The 12,349-nt window shown below is 42.2% G+C and overlaps 1 long non-coding RNA gene across 1 annotated transcript in view; it reads left to right on the top strand.

Annotated features, from left to right (window-relative positions):
- The window catches only part of LOC128691008 (uncharacterized), a 339,553-nt gene that overhangs the window by 323,209 nt on the left and 3,995 nt on the right, over positions 1-12,349 (top strand). The window lies entirely within an intron of this gene.

Raw genomic sequence — 12,349 nt, 5'->3', positions numbered from 1 at the left:
TTGGAATATTTTTTGCAGGGATTGATCCCAGAGAAATCACTCCATTTGAAAGTAAGTGGTTTGGCGAACAGTATTAAATAACTACAAAGGAAAGCGATCTGAGGCGCTTTCTAGTATATATACATATTAAAGCTAATATTTCAAACAATTGTTATACGAATGTATAGAGAACCTTTACTGCACGTATAAGTTCCATCAAACACCTTAACTACTGGGAGCGCCTGGAAGCACTTGACTTGTACTCACTAGAGCGCAGGCGAGAGAGATATATCATAATCTACACCTGGAAGATTCTGGAAGGACTGGTCCCTAATATGCACACAGCAATCACTCCGTACGAAAGCAAACGACTTGGCAGGTGATGCAACATACCCCCAGTGAAAAGTAGGGGCGTCACTGGCTGGTACACTAAGAGAAAACACAAGTGTCCGGGGCCCAAGACTGTTCAACAGCCTCCCACCAGTAATAAGGGGCATTACGGGAAGACCCCTGGTTGTCTTCAAGAGGGAGCTGGACAGATGCCTAAAGACGGTGTCGGATCAGCCGGGTTGTGGTTCGTACGTCGGATTGCGTGCGGCCAGCAGTAACAGCCTCGTTGATCAGGCCCTGATTCACCGGGAGGCCTGGTCGTGAACCGGGCCGCGGGGGCGCTGATCCCTGGAATGCCCTCCAGGTAGACTCCAGGTACGAACAGCGGCGGACCAACATTTTTGGGGTCGTGAAGTTTGAGCTGTTATGATGGCCACTTCGCAACCAGCAATGACTAGACTATATCATACTTAAATAACCTTTTAACTTTTATTTTAACTATTATTTTGTATTGAATTACACTATTATTATTATTTAAAAACTTCTCGTACAGTAAACAAACATTTTAAAGCAATGTGGACTAAAGTGGCTTCTGGGGCCCCTCAGGGATTAGGGGCCCTGAAGCTTAAGTTTAATTAGTTTCATAGTATACGAATATTGTGTAGGAACACAATGTACAGTGAAGAACAGAACACTTGTGTACACTAAGAGACTAAGTATGTGTAAGAGGACCAAGTGGCTGTCTTCAACACAGAATTTGATACGTTCCTCAAATCAGTTCATGATCAGCAGGACTGGTGCACGCGTTGGTTTGCATGTGACTGGCACCAACAGCCTGGTCGATCAGGCCAACAACCAGGAGGTTTGATATGAAACCGGACCCTGGAGTCGGTGATCGCCAATAAAGACTACAGGTGAGCCACAAAAACAGGAAACCATACATTCGCCATTCGATGGTAGTGCTACTCTTTCCCCCCTGATAAAGTTTATCCCTAGTTATTCAAGGGTCGTCAGTAGTTATTACCTGTAATGTAGCTAAGGTTAATCAGTGCTACCATTGCCTTTACGACGTCCTGTTATATTTAAGATATTTTTCCCTGGTGGAGAGTAGCTCTGGGGGCGTCGCCTAGTGAAGGATATTTTCCCAGGACGTGATCCACAACACTGTCAACTCCAACTGAAATATTATTATTATAATCAAAAAGAAGCGCTAAGCCACAAGGGCTATACAGCGCTCCAACTGAAATAAATATCCGCTTTTTTGTTTGTTGGACTATCCTAGGTTAATTTTCCAAGTTACTACACAAGATAATTGTATTGAACCAGAATAAATAAAACTTACTACAGGCTATTTATTGCTAGGTGAACAGGGGCAGTAGGTGCGAGAAGTCTTGCTCTCTTCTTTCCTCTAGCCAGAAGTGGACTCCCTCCTCCAAGTCACTTCACCGAACGCTCTACCGCTGAGCTACGAGTTACTCTGGGCAGGTGGATATTAATGAGCCTCCGGCCGCCATGACTACCCACAGGGTACACTGTTATTCCCCATTACACCCACTGAGCCCAAACATTATTACCAAGGGCCGTGTCTGAGCAGACAGCAGTGTGTGGGGTAACAAGCCAGCCACCCACACCTTCACCCTCTCACACGCCATGTCGGTTTTAACTATGATTTTAAAATGCCTCTTGTGCTCATTACTTGGCAGTAGTTTTCCATGCACCAGATTAGTTGGGTGGGCATAAATTACTGTTGATAGACAACATAAAATCTAGTGCGATGAAATAGGATATTTTTATACAATGGTGTTAGTAGGCGGCAGCTCTGGCATTGTCGGGACACGGGCAGGGCGAGACGAACAGCTGTAAATGTTCACAGTGATTAATTGTTGAAACCGAGACACCCTGACCAGCCACGTATGTATCAGAGAGAGGGAGAGAGAGAGGAGAGAGGGAGGAGAGAGAGAGGGAGAGAGAGAGAGGGAGGAGAGAGAGAGAGGGAGGAGAGAGAGAGAGAGAGAGAGAGAGAGAGAGAGAGAGAGAGAGAGAGAGAGAGAGAGAGAGAGAGTGGGGAGAGAGAGAGAGAGAGAGAGAGAGAGAGAGAGAGAGGGAGGGAGGAGAGAGAGAGAGAGAGAGAGAGAGAGAGGGAGGGGGGGGGAGGGAGAGGCGAGAAGGGTGGAGATGTAAGACTAAGAGTGTCACAATCAATATTGTGGACAAGCTGAAGACGCCATGTTCCTGGAACACAGTGCTGGGTCCAGTGCTGCTGGTACACAGTGCTGGATCTCGTGCTGCTGGTACACAGTGCTGGGTCCCGTGCTGCTGGTACACAGTGCTGGGTCCCGTGCTGCTGGTACACAGTGCTGGGTCCCGTGCTGCTGGTACACAGTGCTGGGTCCCGTGCTGCTGGTACACAGTGCTGGGTCCCGTGCTGCTGGTACACAGTGCTGGGTCCCGTGCTGCTGGTACACAGTGCTGGGTCCCGTGCTGCTGGTACACAGTGCTGGGTCCCGTGCTGCTGGTACACAGTGCTGGATCCCGTGCTGCTGGTACACAGTGCTGGGTCCCGTGCTGCTGGTACACAGTGCTGGATCCCGTGCTGCTGGTACACAGTGCTGGGTCCCGTGCTGCTGGTACACAGTGCTGGATCCCGTGCTGCTGGTACACAGTGCTGGGTCCCGTGCTGCTGGTACACAGTGCTGGGTCCCGTGCTGCTGGTACACAGTGCTGGGTCCCGTGCTGCTGGTACACAGTGCTGGGCCGTCGGCTGCGACACCTATCATAAACATGTTGTCATGACATGTTGTCATGACATGTTACATTAAACTCCCCTTCTATGGGCTACCCATCCACATAATTCCCATAGAAAATCTATGTAGCTTTTCTTACTAACCTTTCCAGAAAATTTCTCTGATAGGTTAGGTTTGGTTGTCATCTATCCATAAAAATAACTAATTATAATATACCAAAACAAAAAAAATGAGGATTATATAAAGACTACTGATAGCTCTTCCGAGTGAGCGGCTTTAAAAAATCTGCGATTTTGACTAAATAGGGACCACGAGACCGTCACTAGTATTTTTATTTTGTGAAAGTTTGTTTAGCATGACGTGTGTGTCTCTCTCATCTGGTGCTTCCTTAGGATTTTTTTTTTAGATTTTTACCACCGCTGAGGCTATGTTATCGTGCACTCCATATTCATCTTGTGTGGGCGGTCGTGCAAAATCATATGGACACACACATGGCCTTGGATCTAGACCCTATATTCTAGGGTCTACAAGGATCAGCAGGAGTGCACCTGGAAATATATCTACAAATTGTCTTTTCTGTTGCAAGTAAGTTTATGGTATTTGTTTAACATATTTAGTTTATTATTTACATTAACAAGATTACTTGATTTAAAACACAGGTTGTTATGCTGTTTATCTATATATTCCTCAATAAGTGGACAATTAAGCACATGGTGGTCAAGATAGTGACCATAAAGCTGACCATACACGTTGCATTTGGTTTGATCATCATCTGTGTGTCTCCCAAACTGTCACAGATATTTGTAACCAAGATTAAGCCTGGCCACTACATCAGTCAGTCTGTTCACATTGCAAGTTGCTCCGTAAATATGTTTATCTATGTTTATGTTATCTTATTGAGTTATAGATTAATTCAGGCTTCTAAGTATGACATTTTCATTATTTATCTCCTAACATTATTCCTAATGTTTGAATATAATTCGCGTGGAATTTAATTTGGGTAAGATATACCCAAATTATATTCTACATTTTCCCTTCAGGGTATATTGATTAATTTATCAATTTTGTGGAAGACAACCATGGGGGGTGTTGAATGATAGCTCTAGGTCTTTCGTGTTGTAATCAACACAGGGGCTTGCAATGTTGTAGAAAGGAGGAAGTCCAAGCAAAAACGTTCTGAGGAAACGTGTTTTCTCTAAAATAGGAGCAATTCAGTGAGTGATGGAATCTACAATAATTGTACATTAATTCCCTGTTCTCTGCCTTATTTTAATATCTACACTTGGCTTCTCCAGTAAGTATATTGTTATTTATTATGTATCTTCCTGTGCTCCCCTTCCTGTATATCTTCCTCCCACGCCCACAGGAGGGTGAGCTCATCTTCCCCACCCCTGTGTGGGTGTCAGGCGAGTGGGTGGTTCTCCTGGGTGGCGGGAGTAGGAGATGGATGGGTGTCCCACCTTGCCTTGACATGCTCGCTGCTCCCCCGCAAAGTTCACCTGTTTTATGATCCTCTCCTGGGCCCCTCACCTTCCCCTAACCCTCTCCACAAACACGCACGATCCTGCGTGCACGCGCGCACACAAGCAAACCAGCGAACACACACACACACACACACACACACACACACACACACACACACACACACACAGGCCAGGAGCTGTGAATCGACCCCTGCAACCACAACTATGTGAGTACACACACACACACACACACACACACACACACACACACACACACACACACACACACACACACACACACACAGTGTGTCGACCCCTGCAACCACAATTAGGTGAGTACACACATGTAAAACAGAAAATAAGCTATGGGTGGATTGCATATTTTTTATTAGTAAGGTTTTTAGGTACAATACCGTACAAAAAACTGGAACAAAAACTAGAGCAGACAGGAATAACACAGAAGTCCATTCTCGTAAAGTATTCATTGACCTCTTGGTCAGTGAATACTTTACGAGAAAGAAAGAAGAGGTGTCGGAGTGGGCAAGTGTAACTAGTGGGGTTCCAGCGAGACAAGTACTATTCCATGTGTATGTGAGCAGCATGATGGTGATAGCCAGAGGTATCCCAGTTTGTAGATGTGACACTAAAGAGAAGACGAACGGAAGCTACAAACTGACCTGGACAAGCTGCTGGGTTGGTCTGACATGTGTCTGTTAGAATTTAACCAACAAATGCAAAGTTCGGAAAATCGAGGAAGGGCAGAGAAGACCACAAGCGAAATACAGACTCCTGGAAAGTAAAGTAAATCTTACTCAAGGAAAAGGACCTAGGGGTAAGCATTGTACCGAACATATTGCCTGAGGCTCATATCATCGGGAAACTTCGCAGCGAAAGTGTCAGGAAAGTCTACGATCTTTGAGGAACCTCAACGAGGAGACATTCACGACACTCTATACTGCCCACCCTCGAGTATGCAGCACCAGTATGACGCAAACACATGATCATAGATGTCAAGAAACCAGGGGAAACGTGCAGAGGTTTGCAACAAGACTAGTCCCGGTACTAAGGAGTATTAACTACCAGGAAAAGCTTAGTATCAGATACCGAGAAGAAGTGATAGTGTGAAAGGGAATAAACCGTTCGAGAGGTGGGAAACAGGAACACGAGGGCACAGCTGAAAGTTATATACACAGATGAGTGACATGGATGTTAAGTATTTATTCAGCCTTAGATTGGTTAGAAAGTAAAAAAAGCCTTAACAGTGAAGTGAAAGTAGGAGCCATATACAGCTTTAAGAATAAGTATGATAAAGCTCACGATGTCAGGTGTATGTCTATGGAGTGTTTGTGTATATGTGTATGTGTATGTACGTATGTATATATGTATATATAATTATGTGTGTGTGTTTGTGTGTATGCCGTGCCGAATAGGTCAAATTGGTCAATTAGCAAGAATTCATTTAAAATTAAGTCCTAAAATTTTCTCTTATACGTTTAAAGATACATTTTTTCATTTATGTTAATGTAAAAATTAATAAATTTATACCAAAAAAACAATTAGAAAACTTGCCTAATCATTTTACAACAAGCGTAATTTAATTTAGCCTAATACAACTAAATATATTTTAGATAAGTTTATAATAAACAAATACCATGAAATATATTTTTTTCGTTAGGTTCAGAACGATTTTTGTGAAATTATTGCATACACAAATTTTTCGCTGGCTTTATTCGGCAAGAAGAGCGTTGCTATTTAAGCCCAAATCACAGGTTTTACCTATTCAGCGAGACTATATATATATATATATATATATATATATATATATATCTCCATGGGGAAGTGGAACAGAATTCTTCCTCCGTAAGCCATGCGTGTTGTAAGAGGCGACTAAAATGCCGGGAGCAAGGGGCTAGTAACCTCTTCTCCTATATATATTACTACATGTAAAAGGAGAAACTTTCGTTTTTCCTTTTGGGCCACCCCGCCTCGGTGGGACGGCTGGTGTGTTGAAAGAAAGATATATATATATATATATATATATATATATATATATATATACACACACACACACACACACACACACACACACACACACACAATAAGCCACATGGGGATGGAAATCTGTAGCTCAAGATCTTTCGAATTCTCTGTGCTTCGTCAGGAGTTATGCAATGTTGCAAGACTAGCAATAAATAGTAGGGTTAAGTCTCCGAGGCGAGGCAGAAACTTTAAACGCCGGCCCACTGTGACATGGCCCGACGCTTTACGCTTCTGCCTTGCCTCAGAAAGAATTTTCCTCGTATCTGTTGCTAGTCTTGCAAGATAGCATAGCTTCTGACGAAGCACAGGGAAGACGAAAGATCTTGAGCTGAAGATTGCCAGCTTCATGTGGCTTGTTCTGCATTAAGATCGTCTGTTTATACATAACAATACGGGAATCGGACCCCCGATACTTTAGCACGCGACATGAGAAACCCACCAAAATTTCGAGATGCCATTGTCCGCTCTGCCATCAATGTTCAAACATAAGGTGCCCAGTACCAGTGGACATGTAACTCCTTATGCGAACCAATACGTGGGTGTGGCAAGCTACAGGACTAATTTCATTCTCCTGCCGTTTGGCATACCAGTCTCACGAGCAGTACACATATTAATGCATCCACGAATAAGTGGTCTTAAGCAAATAATACTGCAGTGCTAAGGCAGTCTTGCAAGGCTAGGAGAGTTACAAGAAAGCTTTCACTGAAGGCTAAGACTGCTACAAGAACACAGTCGTTCTTTCTTTAGGAGCCAGTTTGGGGCACCAGAAGGACGAACAACAACGGCAATTAGATATCCTACTACTCGAGTACTCATTATTACATTCATGGAGGGAGGAAAGTGGGCACTAAATTCTTCGGGAAGGAATTCATACAGGGCCTGGTAGAATGGGAGGAAAGGAAAGGTAGGGTTAGTCCATTTCTTTGATCAAGAACCCCCTCACTGGTATCAAGATATGTCCCCTGAGAGATAGAGCTCAACTTCTCAATCCCCAACGACTGCTGCTTTCTAGACGGTATCACTTAACGCATGTACTGCCCAGTGCGTCAGCACGTAAATCTATCTCGGCATAGGTGTTACCTCCTCAGTGTCGCTCATTGTAGACGCGCTGTCGCTCACCGCTTGTAGATATCACCCTACGTTTAGATGCTGTCATGCGCCATCACACGTGCAGCTTGCCACCGTCTGGTATCTTGGTCATTCAGACATTAAGACACCATTGTTAGAGCCTCTTTGTGACACTGTCGACAAATTGAGGGTAAAACTGTAAGGTTGAAGATCAGCCGGCCAGAGTTGCCTGCAAGATTTATAAAAAAAAATTGTATTTGGGTTTGTCGTTGTTGCTGCTTCACTGTGTCGTTCAGTACCTATTAAATTAACTGCCTCACATGAACCTGTGACACTCGATAGAGCGGAAGAGGAATGTGAGGGACTTAGTAGTAATGTCAAAAGATCTTATGTCCAAGGATCACAACAGTGTAGCAATCACAGTCGCAAGGAAATTTATTGGCTGCATTACTAGAACCTTTGAAACGAGATGCCACGCTTCTGATGATACTGTCACTTGTTCTCTCTGTACAAGAATGTTGCTGTATACTGACAGCCTCTTTTAAGGCCAGCGAAAATAAAAATCTGGAAAATGTACAGAGGACATTCGCTGCCCTTACAAATTCAAACTACTAAATTATTGGGAGCGCTCGAAGTGTCTTGAATTCAGTGTGCGCCCTAGAACGCAGGCGAGACAATAATTTACACCTGTTAAATTCTAGAGGGACTAGTTTTAAATCTGCACACCAAAATGCTCCCTACAAGAGCAAGATGCCGGACAGATGGTGAAAAAAATCCTTATGTCCGTTCCAGATCAGCCAGGCTGTGGTGTTTACATTGGATTGTGTGATGCTAGCACCAAGCCATCAACAAGCAAGGAGACTGGCGTTTATATAGGCGTCAGCGGATAGGGACGTGTAGCAGACGAGGGCATAGTCACTGGTAGGCGGGATTCTTGTCGGTATTGTACACCTTTCTTGCACAACTTGTCAGACATTGCAACATCATGGAATCTTGGTTCAGAGGACATCTACATGACCTTCTTCACGGCTACTACAACTAACCCATCCCTTTGGGTATGACCTACTTCCACTGGGGAATCCCGCCGACCAGTGACTATGCCCTCGTCTCCTACACGTCCCTATCCGCTGACGCCTATATAAGCGCCAGTCTCCTTGCCTGGGCTCTCTACGACCACGGTGCTCTCCACACCATCTTTAAGGCTGAGGGACTGATTACCTCGTCTTTTGTATATAGTTCTACTGTCTAGTAGTTATGTCCTAAAATCTGTATTGATAAAGCCACTGGATGGCGAAACGTCTACAATATGTTGCACATGTCTTAACTTTCATCTTGTCGGTATTGTATACCTTGCACAGGTTGCAGTCAGTTGGTATGTGCGCCCGCTTGCTGATCCAGCACTATAGATTTATTTATAAAGATTTGAGTCTAGTGTGTGAACGCTGGTATATATCTTTGATGTTAGTGTCTAGGTGTATGGCTATCTTAATGACCCACTTATAGTCTATAGGTCTGTTAGCAAACTAATGACTTTATATTATTCTTTACCAGTCCCCTCTTTCCTTTAATTAAGATTTGCTCTGCTTTCGTTTCTTTATTGCTACTAGTGGAACCTCTCGCCTGGAACTAACAAACGGTGTCAGGTGCAAGGACATTATTATAGTCATAGAAGAGCGCTAAACCTGTGAAGGTCATACAGAGTCTGGGGAGGGGGATGAGAAGTGGAATCAGATTCGATCCAAAGGGTGGATAGGTCCAATTTTTGGGGTCAAGAGACCCTCACCGACATCAAAGCTCAGTGTTTGGGGCCAGCAGAAGTCATCTACAGCGTTTTATAGTACCACCAACTTTATCTTCCACACCTTGTGAATTAACATGCGGACTGCAATGCCATCATGTAAATATTTTCTGTCTCATCCCACAATCACTGTTTTTCTAGTTATTTTCTTCTCATTTTAGGGTCTAGAATATTAAAATAAGGTTTAAAGATCAAATGCGTGTAAATTACTTTTACTTAAGAAATATATCTAGATAATACGTGGAGTAGCTCTCTTATAAGTAAGACTGTGCCACAGTAACAAAGACCAGAGCTGGGATCATGGCTGTAGCATAGCTCCCCACCATTAGTCAGTGGTGGTCGGAATTAACGATCTAGCGGCCAGTAGATGACACTGTGATAGTTGCGCCCCAGGAGCCACAGAAAATGGGCAGTGTTTCTCGGGGTGCACTTATTTGTTCTTTACTTAATATATGCTAGTATTTTGTGGATGTTTTTCAATCAGCTTCTAAAAGACTCCGTTAGAATAATAATATTAAAATGTATTATTTCAGTTTTTAGCAATAGACTGACTACATCAAATCAAACTGCTGCAGATATAAGAATCGTCCAGGAAGGCGAGTGAACCAACCTAGCTGCCATGTTTGTCAAGATAATGAGGGGTCACAAGACGGGCAAGTGTGGCGACCCATCTACGTAAGTCGTGTTCACACCGAGACGCTCCTTCAAGTGCCATCCTGACATTGAATCTAAAGTTAGCTTTGTGCACCATACCCTGCGCTTTCATCCCCTCTAATTTAATTACAGATTTGCGTTGGTTAATGCCTTAAATTCAAGAGTTGTGATATGCTATATTGTGTTGATATCCTCATCTGTGCTTTATTTTACTAGCTTATGTTTACCTAAAGTACATGGAATACATGGCCTAGAAAGTCAGACAGCAGAGGACTTGGAAAGTCTACATACAGGCTATCTAAGAAAAACTATCACCAGTAAGATTCATTGCCCACTTGCCCAGTGAACAATTAATCTGGAACAATTATCCTGGCAATGGATCCAGGAGCAAGGTGTCTTCAGCAGTCACGTGTGGTAAGTGTTACTGGTGTTCGGTGTCAACTTGTCTCTATTATACAGCCCTTTGAGGCAAGAACATTCTCTCGGTGCAAAGGCAGATCCAGGGATCGGCTGCAGGATCTGTGAGTGATCCAGGAATTAAGCTCTCATTGGCACATGGTCGTGCAGTCACCTGCATCAAGGTGATAACAGTAAACAGGTGATATCACAATATGCAAAATAACCACAGTGAAAAAAAAAATAGCAAAATACCAAGCGATTTCGCAATTTCTCGGATTATCAAGGAATAGTAAAAAATAACAGGATAACAGAAGACTTGTAAAGCTGAAATATGACCTTACATATGACCCTTCTTACTGAGCGTGTGAGTGTAGTGGAAATGTAGACAGGTCAGGGATAAAAAAAAATAACATGCCAGGCATAGATTAAAATCCTCACAATTTTTATTAATTATAAATTTATTTATTTATTTATTTATTTATTTATTTGAACATGATACAGAGAAGTACAAGGAATAATATTTTTAAAGTGCAGCATGCCAAAGCCCCTTGTATGCAGAACATTATGGGCAGGCTTAAAATTAACTTAAGATTAACTAAGCAATGATATATTCAGTGGTACAAAAATTATTGTAAAACAGATAACAATTTAATACAAATGATTATTACAAAGACAGGTCATATGGTCATTACTGTGTTGCTGTGTAATCACTAGAATGGAGTATTCTGTTAGGTAATGAAGTTAAATAGTAACAAAGTTTGATTGGGTCACAGGTTGACATTTATGAGATACAATAATGAGATACAGTTATGAGATAAAATTTATGAGATACAGTTATTCAGTATTTATTTAGTTGTGGGTGAGTAAGTGATTTTTGAGAAGAGACTTGAATTTATAAACAGTGTTTCTTTTATATTCACAGGTAATGAATTCCAGATTTTAGTGCCTTTTATGTGCATTGAGTTTTTGCATAGTGTGAGATGGACACGAGGAACATCAAAGAGTGATCTGTGCCTTGTGTTATGGTCATGTGTTCTGTTGAGGTTGGTAAGGAGATGTTTGAGGTGAGGGTTTATGTCAGAGTTAAGTGTTCTATGTATGTAGTAGGTGCAGTAATAAGTATGGATGTTTTGTATGGTGAGTAGGTTTAGAGGTTTGAATATTGGTGGAGTGTGCTGTCTGTAGTGGGAATTTGTTATCATTCTGACTGCAGCCTTTTGTTGGGTGATTAGTGGTCTGAGATGGTTTATTGTTGTTGAGCCCCATGCACAAATTCCATAGGTGAGATAGGGGTAAATAAGAGAGTGATATAGGGCCAGGAGGGCTGACTGTGGAACATAGTACCGTATCTTCGATAGTATGCCTACAGTCTTGGAATATTTTTTGGAAATTTGTTGCATATGTGTTTGAAATTTGAGTCTATTATCGAGGTGGATTCCTAGGAATTTTCCCTCTGTGAGGGAATTTCCTTGTGAGTTTAGCGCTTAGTTATGATTATAATAATTATATAAATGAATTTAATTCATACAACCCAGAACTTGTATTTATATAACAATATTACTGTTCATGACTCTTAATTCAATTATACATCGCTCATCCATGGACGTGCTTCTCGGCATTTTCAAAATCAATTGGATGGTTAAAATATCTCGCATAAACAGAGCATTAGATCTTGTCCAACTCTAATTTTATATTTATTTTGTAATCTTAGTTCAAGACTTTTTCCAGTCTGACCATAATGACCTTTATTGCAGAGTTTATAAGTGGCATAAGTAGCAATATTTTAACATAATTTTTTATTCACTTAGAAAAATAATTAATATTACAATTTACTGGATGTCTTTGATATTTTTCTAGACGTGTACCTTTACAAT

This window comes from Cherax quadricarinatus, chromosome 27, assembly GCF_038502225.1.
Source record: "Cherax quadricarinatus isolate ZL_2023a chromosome 27, ASM3850222v1, whole genome shotgun sequence".
NCBI classification, from domain to species: domain Eukaryota; kingdom Metazoa; phylum Arthropoda; class Malacostraca; order Decapoda; family Parastacidae; genus Cherax; species Cherax quadricarinatus.
This window is presented reverse-complemented; position numbering and strand designations above follow the sequence as displayed.